Source organism: Myodes glareolus, chromosome 14, assembly GCF_982192425.1.
Source record: "Myodes glareolus chromosome 14, mMyoGla1.1, whole genome shotgun sequence".
NCBI classification, from domain to species: Eukaryota; Metazoa; Chordata; class Mammalia; order Rodentia; family Cricetidae; genus Myodes; species Myodes glareolus.
The window spans coordinates 49,719,442-49,735,253 of NC_142039.1; the positions used below are offsets into that span (position 1 = coordinate 49,719,442).

Sequence of the window (15,812 nt, forward strand, 5' to 3'; positions counted from 1 at the left end):
AACAAAATCCCCTTAACTAGGAAAAATAAATCTAAAACAATTATGTGTGTTTAAATGATACCTGGGCAAGCTAAATTATAGCTTATCATCATGGTTAGTATTCCTTTATCAAAATCAAGTGTCAAATGAACAAACAGAAGTTGAATCTAGGGCTGGAGGTGAAGAGATCCTTCTAGTTAAACTCTCAACACTGAAAACAAAAAGAAAAAGGGAGGAAGTAGTTAAATCTAATACAGGGATAATAAGCAAACAACTGATGGTCCAAATCTGGTCTGCAGCCTGTTTTATGAATAAAGTTTTATTGTAACACAGTCACACCATTTGTTTATTCATTATCTACAGCTGTTTTCTCAGTGGTTAGTAGTTATAATAGGCTGTTGTCTTGTTATTTGTAGATGTTCTAAGATACTTTGATTTCATATGCTTTCAGTTGAAGGGGATATTAGCCTTCTTTTATAAATAATAATCAGTACAGTCTAGGGCTGTATATTGAGATAGAACACATGCCTAGGATGTTTTCTATCTTAGGGGCCCTGTGTTTGATGGGTAGCAACATAGAAAATAAAGGTTATTAAAGATAATCAAGGCTTAGCAAAGGTAGCTAGTTCCACTAGGGAGGTCCAGGGAGAGTTCTGGGTGAGGCGGCAGTCCATTGTAGCAGGCTCTTCAAGAATTGTTCTTGTACTCAATGAAAATGAAGCGCGTTTCCTCTTCAGAAAAACAGCAGTACATCCTGGAAACAGTCACTGCAGACATCTGGAAAGGCCTCAACGCTGGCCAAAATCTTGGAAGCTTTTAGTAGCAAATATACACAGGCTGAGCTTTTGTTTGATTGTTTGTTTTTGTTTTGTTTGTTTGTTTTGCCAGTACCACTGGCGTTGGCAGCTTGGGAGGCTGTCATTGGACCGCTGAAGGCTGTGTGAGAAGGCAGCTTGCAGCGTTGCTTTCAGGGCAGGAAAGGCCAGTCCTTGTAGGCGTTGGCCATTTGAAGTTCTTTTGGAGGAAATGTGGGAAACAGAAACAGCATCTGACTCAGAATGGGTGCTTGCTCGATTCTGCTGTGCCTTGACTCACGTTTCCCTTTGGAAGGCAGAAGACAGCCGGATCCTGGGCTCCTTCAGTAACAAACAGACCACACAAAACAAAGATGGCCGTCTGTGAGCCAGCAATGCCACCCGTGGTCTGATCTCCACGGTACAATTCCAAGGAGTCGGTTAATGGCCTCGCTGCAAAAGAGCCCCAGGGGTCCCCCAAGCTTGACCCCCAAACATGAACTCTACCTGAACTGATCTTTTTTCATTTCTCTTCTTTTTTGAGGTTTGAAAACATTTAATCAACTCCCCTCCCAGGACATTTGATTTCTGTGCACTTTTGCACTTCTGGGCTCCATCTGGGGGGAAGAAGTGCCAAAACCGCCATGCAAAAGGCTGCCCTGGAGGTATTTTCAGTCGGACTAGAAGCAGCAGGTAACGGAAATCTTCTGAGACAGCTTGTTCTCGGGAGGGTTTCCTGTCCAGTTCTGCTGACTGAGGCATTCCCAGGGTTTGGATAAACTTTGGCTTAGCAAATGCACTTTGATAGCTGCCTCGTGGTTCTAATTGCAATTAAAATGCTAGAAGCCCTGGCCTCCACTCACGCCTTTGGCCGGGCCTGGAATGTCCCATGATATAAGAGCGTCCTGGACTCTCGAAAGCCTGTAGCTTCCTTTACAGGATCTCTGGACTGCAGCTGCGACACTGGCTTCAGATACTTTCAGTTTGGTCACTGCACATCGGCAGGGCATCAGCAAAGTTCTCAGCCTGTGCTTGGAGCTGGGGACAGAGTCTGGTATCCCTAAATTGCAGGGAATCCACTTGGCAGAAGAGGCAAATGGCTCTTCCACAGATTGTCGGTAACGTTAGCCGCTCAAATTAAGCCCGCTGGGGAGGAGCAAGAGCAGAAGACAGAGAGGCACTCGGAATTGGGTGTTTTGTTTTGTTTTGTTTTGCCTAATGGAGTACAAAGTTGCGCCCCCCAAATCAACTGTTTTAAGGGGTAATTTGCTTGAATTATCTAAGTAAATGGACTGGAAAGTGGGTAGGTGGCAATGCTGAGATCACTTAATGGATGCTGATGTATCTAAGGAGCCCTGTGCTGAGACGGATTCTGAAGTCACATTTGCTCTCCCTGGGAAATAAGAATGCTGCATGCTGCAATAGGTTGGTGTAGGCCTTGTGTGGAGAGGAGAGCAGCATGCATGCCAGTCCTGCAGAAGCAGACCACAGCCCAAGAATGAGTCAATGCAAGGTTGAATCAAAGCTCAAAACAGACTAACTCAGCTGCAAGGGTGAATGTCAACAGAATCCCTTGTAACAGGGACAGACCTTTCTTGCATTGATTTGTGTGAGAAATGGATCAAATGCTCATTCTCAAAATGTAAGCAAGTCTTAGAGGCAAAGTCAAAGGCAGGAACAGATTAAAATATTGATATATACTGAAGTGTCCTAGTCTGCGATTTTATGAAGGGTCTCTGCTGGTCTTTAGACACTATGTCCCAAAAAACAATCAAAAGAAAAGCCATGCAAGAGCCCGTAGATGATCTGCTGTGTGTTGGGTAAAATCAGGGAATTACTCTCAAACTTGAGACCTGCCAAGACCAAGTTGGGGGATTTTTGAGTAGAAACATTGCCTTGCCAAGAGATGTGGCATAATCGTACTCATTGAGAAATGAAATTCCCAATTAATTTTGGAAGATTGAAAGGCCAGCCAGGGCCATCCTGACAGCCAGTTACCAGGCGGCTGCTGGTGGTGACATACAAGAGTGTATTTGTCATCCCTCGGGCTCCACAGAGAAAGTGGGATACTTTGACTGCAGCGCTATAAAACTGTCTGGGTATTTTGCGTATTATTCTTATTAAGTTAGAGTCCTGTTAAAGGGAAACATGTTACTATTTAGATTTCTGTCTGCTTGGCAGCCTTTGCTTCATAAATCTCACAGAAGAAAATTGGCCCACTGGAATTGGACTTTGGATATAGCATTTCTTCAACATCAAGAAAATGGCCACACATTTTTTTCAAATTGTTTCCCTTGCAAATAATTTTTAAACAGCCTTACAAAAATGTTTTCCTTGCTTCACTCCCCAGTGAGTTAAAAATGCAATCCACAGTTGCCAGTTGGCAGGATCGAAATCGCCTGTGATTCCAGCAGACGGCAATGGGAATGTATGAGGTGATTGTTGGGGCAGACAGGCAACTGCTTTTCTTTGTGGGATGCAAAACGATCCTTTTTATTTTTAACTAATTCCCGAAGCAAAAGTCCTTCCCACCCACATGTGTGGCCTAAATAAGAGACAGAAAATGAGTGACGCGGGAAGCCACACACTGTTGTCTGCTTCCATTTTAGCACTAATTAATATTAATAGTGCTGTCAGTAAACTGAAAGGGCAGATGGGATTACACTATTTAGAGCTTTTACCTGGGCTTAAAAGGGACTTTGGGAAGTGGCTCCAGGATCTGAAAGGTGGTGGAAGCCCAGTAGCCGCCTGCAGGAGCTCAGGCGCATGCGCCTTTTATAAAAAAGAATGATGCCTGTCAGCGCTGGTTTGTGGTTCTGCAATGAGATACTTTTCTGCTCCAGTTACAGGGCGGTGGATCAAATGTTACAATGCAAGCCCCTGATAGACCAGCAACTGCACCAGAAACAAAAGCAGGTGCTTGAGGTTCTAGATACAGTGGCTATGTGTTGATACCTTGAAGTATCACCCAGGATGTTTCACATCTGGGTTTTTAAAAAGCTACAAACTGTAAAGAAGGCAGAAAGTTCGTTACTTTTCTGCGGCTGTGATGAAACTATCTGACAATAGAAAGTTATGGAGAGGGAGAGCATGGTAGCCCAAGGCCGGCCTGGCAGACGTGAGGCAGACTCACACACATGAATCAGAGGAAGAGAACGCACACATAGTGAGACCAGGCTCAAAGGTGCCCTAGTGATGTTCTTCCTCCCCCAAGGCTCCACCTCCTAAAGGTTCCAGAAGCTTCCCAAACAGCGCTACCAGCTAAAGATCAAGTGTTTACATACAAGAACTTAAGAGGGACATTTCTCCTTCAAACCTCAACAATTCCCAACTCTCTTGCGTGCTTGTTTTATTTTCAAACTCTGCTTCATTGCTTTCCCACCCAATGAGAGTCATCTTTGGGTTCTCTTCTTTCTCGCTCCAGGCTTCGTGGGCTCTGACCCACAGGGGTGTAATCAGAAGGTGGAAATATCACTGGGCGGGGACTGAGTTTACTCGTTGATTGATTCAATAATCACTTGAGTACCTTTTGACCCTGGGGCTCTGGGCTAAGCGTTTATAGTGCAATGCTAAGTAAAGTAGTCATGGTCTCTTTATTGTGTAGTGCCAGACAGAGACAGCCACATAACAGGCACTAACAGGACTGTTGCTCTCTGTCTTGAGAAGACCAAGAGCAGAGAAGACAGACCACACTGGCAGAAATAGAGGCAATGACAACTCACAGAGGCTCTTTAGGAACCCTTCTACAGCTTTCTGGGTACCGGGAGGGATGGGAAGAGCACCAGACGGCCTTACATTGCTAAAGTTTTGGCTATCTGTTTTCTCAATAGATTCTTTAAAATGTGAAATACCGACCAATAGTTCGAAAGCAAAACCAATGAAACAAACACAATCTCCATAAATATCAGGCTAAGATAGGTCCAAAGAATTGGGTCTCATGCCTAAGGCTTGCAATGAAGAGGGTTCTGAGTTCTTTAACTCTGAGCATTCAGAGATGCAGACATCTGGTCACAAAGTCAAGGATATGTGAATTTACAGAGGACAGGAATTATTTCTTACTTAGCACAATGTCTGAACTTGAGGAAGGTTCAAAATGGAAGCTAAAAACATTGATACTGTATCACTGTATATAAGATATATGTCTATGACTGACTTTATAACAATAATATTACTTGTAGATCTTTGATATAAATACTAGCTCTTAAGAAAAAGGATAGTTTATTGCTTTTTAAAAAATTAAATAAACTCTTCATTACAGAACAGGCTTGAATCTACAAGTTTCCGAGACAGTGCAGAGCCCAGAACATCTTAAATATTTCCTGTCCCAATCCTAGGACTAGCTACGTCTCCAAGTGTTGTAAGGTTCTCTGAGAGTGAAATAGCCTATTTCTTGGTTCAGGTCGCCTTGGCCCAGATAACTGGAATGCAGGAAACAGTCATCCAAGCCAATCTGAGCCAATGGGTCCCAGGTATTATGACCACAAACATTAACAAACAAGGGCAGTGACAGTCGGAGTGGGGGTGGCTGGGGTGTGTGCGCAGTTTTGTTGAGGTAGAGAAGCAGCTTCTTACAGTAAGGGAGGTGGCCAAAGCTTAACTTCCAGCCTGGGTCCTTTGAATAACCTTATGCTCACTATCTGGACCTGTGTCTTAGCTAGCTAGCTTTGTGTCAATTTGACACAGGCTAAAGTCATTTGTAAAGAGAGAGACCCTCAATTGAGAAAATGCTTCCATAAGATTTGCCTGTAGGTTAAGTCTGTAGTGCCTTTTCTTAATTAGTGACTGATGGAAGTCCCAGATGATTGTGGGTGGGGCCAACTCTGAGCCAAGAAAGAACAAGCCATAGCAGCATTCCTCCATGGCTTCTGCTTCAGGTCCTGCCCTCAGGTCCTGCCCTGCTTGAGTTCCATGTCCTGACTGCCTTCAGTGATGAACTACAATGGGGAAGGATGAGCTGAAATAAATCCTTTCCTTTTCACATTGTTTCTGGACATGATGTTCTAGCACAGCAATAGAAATCTTCACTAAGACAGCCCGATTAACTCGGATCTTTTGTCTGGAAAGCTGCCTTGACCTGCGCGAATTTGCATTGACCTGACTGGGATAACCGAGAAGGAAGAAACAACAGCCTCAGGTACAGAAAGCTGGGATCAGGTGAGGCTTGAACACTGATGAAGATGTCCCAGCAGTTGAATGAGGGGGTGCAGGGAGGAGTGGGTGGAGATGAGCTAATCTTGGTAGGGGGCCTCTGTGGGGAAGTAATCCTCCACTGTAAACCCCAGAGGAGGAAGCTGTGTGTGGGTTCCCCCACTGCCCTCTCTGTCCCTGTCATCACCAGGGAGTGGCACTATTTGAGAAGTAATTAGGAGGTGTGTAGCCTTGATGGAGAAAGTGTGTCGGGGTGGGGGGGGGAGGTAGATTGAGGTTTCAAAAGCCTATACCAGGTCCAATATCTCTCCCCACCTCGTGTGTGTATGTGTGTCCTCTGTCTGTCTGTCTGTCTGTCTGTCTGTCTCTCTCTCTGCCTGCCTCTCTGCTTGCAGATCAGGATAGAGCACTCAGCTACTGCCCCTGTGCCATGCTTGGGGCCATGCTCCCCACCATGATGATAATGGACGGGCCCTCTGAAATGGTAAGCAAGTCCCAGTTAAATTCTCTCTTTTACAAGAATTTCAGTGCTCCTGGGGTCTCTTCACAGCAACAGAACAGTGACTAAGACACTGTGATTGATACTTTCAGGACACACGGCCACTGTCTATACTCAGACCAGGAAAAGGCCTTGTTTCCATGAGTCTGAGGCACTGGGATTCTTGACTTGGCCACACTCAAGTCCTGTCGTTCTTAAGGTGTGCTCACTCCGCACAGTAGCCTTCTTTTTTCTGACCTGAATGGGTGTAATAAACGTGACTAGGTGGGAGGCAAGAAGGAGAGCATAGAACCAAGAAGAGCCCACCTGAGGGGAGAAAAACCCACCAAGAATTTTGTTAAGTATTTTCCTTAAGACAAACCTCTCCACAGATGCAAATAATCCCAATCTGACCAAATTAAACCAAATTTAAAGAAGCCCATGTGTAATAGATGATCTTACTCCCTGGTGGCCCCCGGGAAAACATGGAGGGGTGGGGGGAAGAGAAACGGGGAGAGCACGTAAAGCCCAAAGACCACATGTTCATTCTCTGGGGGTGAGGGGGCAGTTTAAATAGCCTGTGGGAGTGGTCCTGACCCTCCCTGGGGAGGGGTCACCATTTGGTGGACTTTCTCAAAGGTGGAGTTTGGACTGAGGCAACTCCCAGGGGAGGGAGCTTATGCCAGGAGCTCAGGTGAAGCCCAGAGCCAAACACATTTCAAAGAGGGAGAATTCTGAAGCCTAGGAGGGCAAGGGCTTGTGGTCTTGGTCAGACATCTTGTCAAAGTGAGCCAGTGCCTTTAACATCCGTAGCTTCGGAGCTAAATTTACGGCAAGAGCATTTGACTCTGTAGAAGCTGTGCTCTCACGGCCGGTCCAGGGTTCGCATGCAGAAGCAGTTCAGCTAGTTCAGGTGCTGTGTCCAGCTTCAGCGTTCAGCGCCCAGCGCCGGTGCAGAGTTCCTCCAGTTCAGTTTGTTTGCAGAGGTCTCTTTCCTAGATTAGTTTTAGGCTCCTTCCTGCCTGTGGAGAACTCCCTGGGAAACCAGCTCTGCCGGTTCTTAGAGGCTTTTCTTCTCTACAGGCCCCTTATCCTTTATCTAACTTCCTAAAAGAGGAAGCTACCTGACTCCTATTCTCTCTCACAAGAATGCATTAATTAAAGAATAGATCTGGGTGCGAGAGTTGTATCTTGCAACACAGCTTCTGGGCATTCTTAGCTAACAGAACAAGAGTGGCTGTGTGTGTGTGCAGACACCCAAAGACAATTCCCAGTCTATCATCTGTACATAAGCAAACCCTGGGTTTGGATCAGTGTCTCTAGCTGTTGTTATATATATCATCTGACCTTATCCATTGTTGTCTACAACCTCCAACAGTATGTCCACTTCCAGCACCTGTTGTCTATTTTAATTGTTCAATTTCCAGAACGCATGCTGTTTTAGACTGGCTAACATCTTCACAGAAACAACTCTATCAGCTAGAGTGCAGGGCACAAGGCATGGTTAATTTTCCTTTGGTTTTCCACTTGTTTTGAGTTGTTTAGACCAGCACCCTTTCTCTTTAGACTCCTCAGTGAAGTTTCGTACATTTTCTCAGACTGTTTGGTTGTAGCCTATATTCCATCAAAGGTTCTTTCAGCCTATTTTTAAAAATTCTTATGCATCGCCAGGTGGTGGTGGAGCACACTTTTAATCCCAGCACTCAGGAGGCAGAGGCAGATGGATCTCTGTAAGATCAAAACCAGCCTGGTCTACAGAGCAAGTTTCAGGACAGTCAGTACTGTTACACAGAGATACCCTGTCAAAAAAAAAAAAAAAAAAAAGAAAGAAAAAGAAAAGAAAACTTATGCAACTTATGCATTAAGGTTCATTCTTTCTGCTATTTATATCATTCAGGATTATTTTATTGACCAAAGAACATTTTCAACTAATGTAGGAAGTTTTGACAAAGACAAAATATCATTGTCTACCCTAAAAATGTCATAAATCTAAAAAATTCTTTTTAATCTATTCATATCTCTCTATATCCCCAAACCATTTATTTATTCATTACTTTTATGGTTTTATCTTTTCTAAAATATCATATAATGAGAATCATAATAGGCAGTCTTTTAAAATTGGCTTTTTTTACTCAGAAGTCAGCATTTTAGGTTCCTCATTCTCTTAAGATTTACTTTCATTACTTTCATGTGTATTTGTGTTTATCAGTGTGGAGGCCTCCCATGTAGGCGAGTCTGATGCCCTTAGATCTGGAGCCAGAGGCAGTCAGGAGCCACACAACATGGATGCTAGAACCAACTCTGGGTCCACTGGAAGGACAGCAAGTGCTTTTGGCTGAGGATGTGTCTCTCCAGCACTACCCCCACCCTCTCTAAATCACTGAATAGTGTCTCATTGTAGAAACCCATGTGCTGGTTAACTTTTGTCAACTTGACAGAAACAAGAGACATCAGGGAAGAAGGAATCACAATTGAAGAATTGCCTCCATTGAATTGGCCTATGGGCATGTCTGTGGGACGGTTGACTGCTAATGGATGCAGAGGGGTTTAACCTACTGTGGGTAGTGCTTTCCCTGGGCAGTTGGTCCTGGGTTATCTGAGAAAGGCAGCTGAGGGACCCAGAAGAAACAAGTAGGTCATCAGTATTCTTCCATGGTTTCTGTTTCAGTTTCCCTCCATGAGGTTGATTCCCATCAGTGTTCGATCACAGTGACAGAAGCAAACTAGGGCAGAACCCCACCGTTTGTTTGCTCATTCCTCTGCTTACTGGACATCTTCAACTTCTGGCAATTAGGAGTAAGACCTCTACAACTGTTGCAATCAGACTATGTACTACTATAAGCAACTCTATAGTGTATATAACAATGTGGTTTTTTTTTCAATGTGTGTCTTGCCCTAGGTGACTCCTTACAGAACTAACCACATTTTGAAGGTGGAAGATGGCCATATCCCTGAGTAGAACGATTGTCTAGGACCACCCATGTAGCACAGACTGATATATGACTTAATCCTGAGAAAGGGCTCTAGAAGGTTTTGGGGATGAAAGGAGTCTGGAGGGGGGCATGTGGGCATATTAAAAATCACATCAGGGAAACTAGACTCAAGAACTTATTAGACATACCAAGCCAAGTAAAGGCTGTAGCTTCCTTAATGGACTTCATCAAATGATAAAAACTTAGCACAGTGATGACTGGGTCCCACCAAGCTGATGTGTGCCAAGGACCAACAGGCAGGGAACTTGTAACTGCCCCTAGAGCTTCAGCTTGACTTTTTATGCTGCCTACTCAATACCACCATTCAAAATGTGGTCAGTTTTGTAAATGAAGTCACGTAGAGCAAAACACACACAACAAAGCAAAACAAAACAAAAAACCCTACTGTTTTATACAATATGAAGTTACTTATAATAGTACATAGCCTGATCATAGCAGGTACAGAAGTCTTTTACACAGTCTACCGCCATCTGCCTATCCAGACACCTTCCTGGCTATTTGGAGCTTCCTGTTCTTAGTTCTGCCCTCTTGTCTCTATGGCTTATTCCATCTTCACACTCAGGCCTGGCCATCCTGCAGCCTGATCCATACAAGACTCTGCAACTGGTCTGAGTTGTTGCCCATGAATGCTTTCAGAGTAAAATAAAACTCTCTTCTCAAAGGGTATAAGAGGTAGTTTATTCTGAAGCCAAAATGAATCACCAATAGCCAGGGCGCACGAATTCAGATTATCCAAAATTCCATGTTCCAGAGAGAGAATTTAAGAAGCTTTCACAGAAATAGAACAATGAAATTCATAAAGCAACACAGTAGTTTTCGAATACATTGGAAGAAATAGCAGGTAGTCAGACCACAGAAAAATAGAAAGATTGCAGCTATTGCCCTCTGATGCTTTCTTACCACAGTGGTTGCTATAAATGACGTGTTTATTTGTATAGTCCAGGAGAATTTGCCTAATGGTTGCAAGGAACAAACACACATGGGTGCACATGCAGACAAAGGAGGGTAGTAGAAGGCAGATTTTTAACGATAGTCTTATAAGAATGGATTTCAAGTGTGCAAGCACTTGTGATAAGTCAGTCACAGCAAACAATTTTTCCACCCCCATGTAGGTCCCTCTCGTGGTCCCCCATTGGATGAGTTCTATGAAGTATGCAATTTTACCCAGAATTGCATAAGTTTTATTATTTCCTCATAGAACATTCTTTCTTTCCTGCCCCTATTAAGTGCATACCCCTCAACAAAGAGCCTACTCCCCCTACCACTGCCATGGTAGTTTGAATGAGAAGTGGCCCCTACAGATTCATGTATTTGGAGACTTGTTCTCCAGTTAATGATGCTGTTTGGGAGGTTTGTTTAACCTTCAGATGACCAAGCCTTGCTGGAGGAAGTACATCAGAGGGGGCAGGAGGCACTTGGCCTCACTTCCTGTTCTCGCTCTGCGTCCTGGGTGCAGATAAAATGCGATCTTTTTCTGACTGCTGGACGGGTCTCACATCCCTGCTGCCCTGCTTTCTCCATCACTACAGACTTTATCCCACTGGAACTATAAGCCTCACAAACCCTTCCTACCCCAGGTTGCTTTTGGACAGAGTGTTCTATCAGAGCAGAAGAGAAGTAACTGAAGAGAAACGTGATCTTTGCTTTATGTTGTTAAGTTTTAGCATTCTTTGTATTTTTGAGAGAAGTTTTGTGTCAGATGTACATTTTACACACAGTTTCTGCCAGTGCATATTCTCATTCTCTCAAGAGCGTCCTTTGAAGAGAGATTTTTATTTAAACAGAATCAATTCAACATGGTTTTATTTCATATATCATGCTTTTGATATGGTACCTGAAAGCTTGCCAAGATCGAAATTTCTTCTAGAAGTTTTAGAATTTTGAATTGTTTTCATTTAGGTCTATGATCCATTTTAAATTAAAGTAATAGGGCTGTATTGAGGATCTGTGTCAAATATCCCTCTGACATCTTATAAGGACACAAATAAATATATTTTGGGTCAACACACACACACACACACATCATCATCATCATCATCATCATCATCATCATGAATGATTTTCTGTCGTATGGCAGCTGGTTTGTTGTTGTTGTTGTTGTTATCTTTTTTTTTCTCATCTGGGACTTTGCTCTGGTAGCCATGGCAACTAAAGAAGAAAACACAATAGCAGTCAGGTCTACAGTAATGGGAATGTGCTATGAACACTTACTAAGAAGAACCGTAAGAGTCATCTTAGATTCCAACTCTTATTCCCTCCTTTAGATGCAAGGAATCTTGGGAGATGCTGGAATATTTAGGAAGTAGGAGGTTAATTGAGAGTGGAACTCCATGATGCTGCTTCTGTGAGGTAATCCGTGATGGGGTGGGATTTTGCGTGATGAAGTTGTTTTTTTGGCGGGGGAAGGGGGTTGCTCCTGTAACTGTTTGCGCATGATCTGTCATTTGATGTTCATCTGTGGCAAATAGACATTTGTTCCCATCTCTTCAGGAAAAGTTAATACAGGGTCTCTATATCTAAAACACTTATTTTAATCACACATGACAAGCTTATTTTTACTGTAGGAGACAATATTTACAGGCTCCCAGAATTATGAGATAGATTTTTAAAATAACTTTACTTAGTCTACCGAAACCCGTATATCAATCTAAAGAGAACTGACATCTTAATTATGCTGGTTCATCTACTCTGTTAACATAGGGCCTGTCTTCACATTTATTTAGATTGCTTTTTATTTCCTTCATTATCAGCTTGTAGTTTTCTATATGCAAGCTCCACACAGTTTGTCACATTTGCAAACCATTTCTTATTTTTAGTGACTATAATTGTTCTGTATTTTACATTTGTTTTTGTATGTTCTTTGTTAGTAAGTAAAACTTTAGTTGATTTTTGTAAGTCCTAGCCTAGAGCATCCCTGGATTTGTTATCTTACTGTTAATATGATTAATTTATGAGTCTTTATAGATACCTTGAAATTTTTTACATAGATCATTGTATCATCTACAAGTAGCAAGAGTTTTACTCCTTCCACCATGATCTCTATTCCTTTGTCTTACTTTCTTGCTTTATTTCACTGGATAAAACATCTAGTATGTTGAGGGAGAGTTGTCTGGTTCCTGATGTTTGGGTGGAAACATGAAGCTGTTTATTATTAAATGCATTGTTAACTAGAGACTTTACATTAGATTTCATCAACTTGAAGAGGTTCTCTGGGCTGAAGAGATGACTCAGAAGGTAAAAGTACTGGCTGCTGTTCCAGACCACACAATGGTGGCTCACAACTGGTTGTACCTGCAAGTTCCAGGGGAATCCAACATCCTCTTCTGGCCTCTGAGGACAACAGGCACACACATGGTGCGTGGATATACATGCATGCAAAACACCCATGCAATAAAATAATGAAATAATTTTTTAAAAGTTGAAGAAGTTTTATGTTCATATTTTTATGAGTCTTTTTTTATGAGTGGGTTTAGAATTTTTCAAACATCTTTTCCTAATTAATTTATCTAATTATGTATTTTTAAAGTATGTTAATATGGAATGTCATATTGATTCATTTTTTTGAATACTCAATGGGTTATGCCACTGAAATAAACTTTACTTGATTATGGCATATATGTTTAATGTGTTACCAAATTTTATTTGCTAATATATTATTAATAGATTTTATGTCTATACTGATCTTTTATTATATTTTCTGGGTTTTTTTGCATGCTATCTTTTTCTAAATTTTTAGTCAGAGTAATACTGCCTTCATGAAACTATGTGTGATGGAATGGGGATGTAGCCGAGTGGCAGAATCCATGCCTAGCACATACAAGGGCAACGCACTAGATCAACTGAATACAATACCTTGGTGGGAAAAGTTTCTTTCATTTGCCTTTCCTGAAGGGGACTGCACAAAATTAATGTCAGTTCTGAGCACATGGGGTAGGATTCCCTAAGACAACAGGTAGGCCTTGAGATTTCGTTTTGGGTCTCCAAAAATTAAATTCAATCTGCCCCTTCTAAGAACATATTTTGTTTTGGACCAGCTATAAAAAGTTGTGGTTTTCATTTGGTCCATTTATTTCAGTTGGTGAGCTCCTGTTTTGTGTGATCTTGCTTCCTTGCCCTGCTGGTACCTCCAGGATCTCTCGGGAGAGCCCCGACCATTTCTGGTACTCGGAACGTCTCACTCCTCTCTTCTCTCACTGAACCATTCAAGCAGGCTGCCAAGTTTGCCGATCTTTTCCTCCACTGAATCAGTTTTATCAGCTGATTTTTACTTTTTTTTCAATTTTATTGCTTAGTACTCTTGCCTCTTTCCCCTAATTTTTATGCTCACTTGTATGTGAGAGCTTATACTGCTGCCCTGAAGCCTTCTCTTATTTTTCTATTTGAGCATTCAAGGACAGACATTTCCCTGGCATCACACTGGTTTTGCACTCCCCTATGGATTTTGATGTGTTAAAATTTCATTTTCATTCAGTTCACTATATTCTTTCAGTTTCCTTGACATCTCCGCTTTAATTCACATATTGTTTAAATATATGTTGTTTAGTTTCCAAATACTTGGGTATTTTTTTATATCCTTCTGTCATAGATTTATAGTTTGATTCTACTGTAGTCAGAAATGTATCCTATATTTATGTAGTGAAATATATATTTATATTTAAATAGTGAAAACACTATTTCTGCGGTGTTTTTTGGGGGGGACAATAACACGTTATTCTTCCATGGATGCCTCACTACACTCTTGCCATGTTCTATTCATGTCTATTGAACCCTCTTGGTTGGTACTGGCTTAGAGGTTTGCTGCATTCTTGATAAAATTTTATCTAGTTGTTTCACCAATTGTTGAGAGAAATATTATTTAAATTTCTAAATATAACTGTGAACTTTTCTATTTATCTGTTCTTTTCTATCTATTCACCAATTTTATTTATATACTTACTTTTCCTTTACATATTTTATAGCATTTCTCTTTGGTGCATATGTTAGGATCCTATATCCTCTTGGCAAGCTGGTTTCATATTCTTGCACAATGTCTCCAATAATGTTTTGTTGTTGATTTTAAAAAATTTAAGTTCATTTTAATTATTTCTTTTATTTTTTGAGATTATAGTATAACTATACCATTTTTACCCTTCCCTTTCCTCCTTCTAAATCCTCCCACATACCCTTCCCTGCCCTCTTTCAATTCCATTGCCTCTTTTTTTTAACTAATTGTTGTTACACACAAACACACACACACACACACACACACACACACACACACACACATCTTTCCCATAATCACTTTAGCATTATGGCTGTTGTCCTCCTTCGGTTCATGTTTAGGCAGTCATGTTGGCGAGCCCTTATGAGCATAGATCCTGACATTCCTAGGAGACAGAGCCTCACAGCAAACTCCCTGGCCTTCTGTCTTCTTTCTTTTACAGTCCTTCTGTCCCCTCTTCCTCTATAACTCCTGAGCCCTAGGTATGGGTGTTGTGTCCTAGGTAGATCCATTGGGTTTGGTGGTTGTTCTCTGTATACATAGTCTCCATCTGTTGCAAAAAGAAGTTTCCTCAAGGAGGGGTGAGGACTATACTCATCAGTAAGTATAAGGACAAATATTTAGAATGTAGTTTGAGACTATGATGGTTTAGTGGAATGGAAGTTGTGGGTTTGCCTTCAAGATCCATGACTTTACTAGCCCTGGGTAGTTGGCTAGAGTTCCAATAGCAGAAATGGTTCTGTTCTTGTTGAGCACGTAAGTCCAATTATCGAGCTGTGAAGGTATGTCTGCCACTACTGCACCTTTAGAGAAGGTGTGCCATGTTGACAATGGCACTAGTTCACAGGCATTATAGCTGAGCAGGATTGCTGGCTGCCTCCTTCATTTGGATGGAGGCACCTTCTCCTACCACAAGAGCTAGTCCTCGGGGAGGAGGCTTTCAGGTCAGATCCAGCTCAGGGGCCTCTGGGCCCTCTGTCTTAAATGTATGGTATCATCAGCAATAGAGACTTATATTCTGTCTCTGGGCGGGGGCAACAAGGACAGTAGGAATAGCCTATAATGTTTTGCAAGTCCTTTGGACCACTGTGAGCAGCAACTCAAAAGAGGGCTTCTCACACCTAGTAGCAGTGTGGCAGGACCCAGAATCAGCTTGCACAAAGTTGTTGATGTTTATACCCCAACATCTGTCCTACAGGGAAGGGCACACTCCTGTCTACAATGGTTTCGATGAAGATAAAACATCTAGGAATAGCCCTAACCAAAGAAATGAGGGATCTCTACAATTAAAACTTTAAACCCTGGAAGAAAAGGATAAAAGCACTAGAAAATGGAAAGACATCCCATGCTAAGGGATTAGTCGAGTTAATATCACGAAAATGGCCACTTTACCAAAAACTATTACAGATTTAATGCATCAAAATCCTCATTGCAATCTT

At 42.0% G+C, this 15,812-nt stretch overlaps 1 long non-coding RNA gene across 1 annotated transcript; it reads left to right on the top strand.

The window, feature by feature from the left end:
* Positions 1–6,278: 6,278 nt before the first annotated feature.
* LOC148119862 (uncharacterized) lies at positions 6,279–12,806 on the top strand. Its single transcript, XR_015734936.1, has 3 exons — positions 6,279–6,405; positions 11,657–11,741; positions 12,578–12,806. It is a non-coding gene; the product is annotated as an uncharacterized LOC148119862 (long non-coding RNA).
* Positions 12,807–15,812: the final 3,006 nt, after the last annotated feature.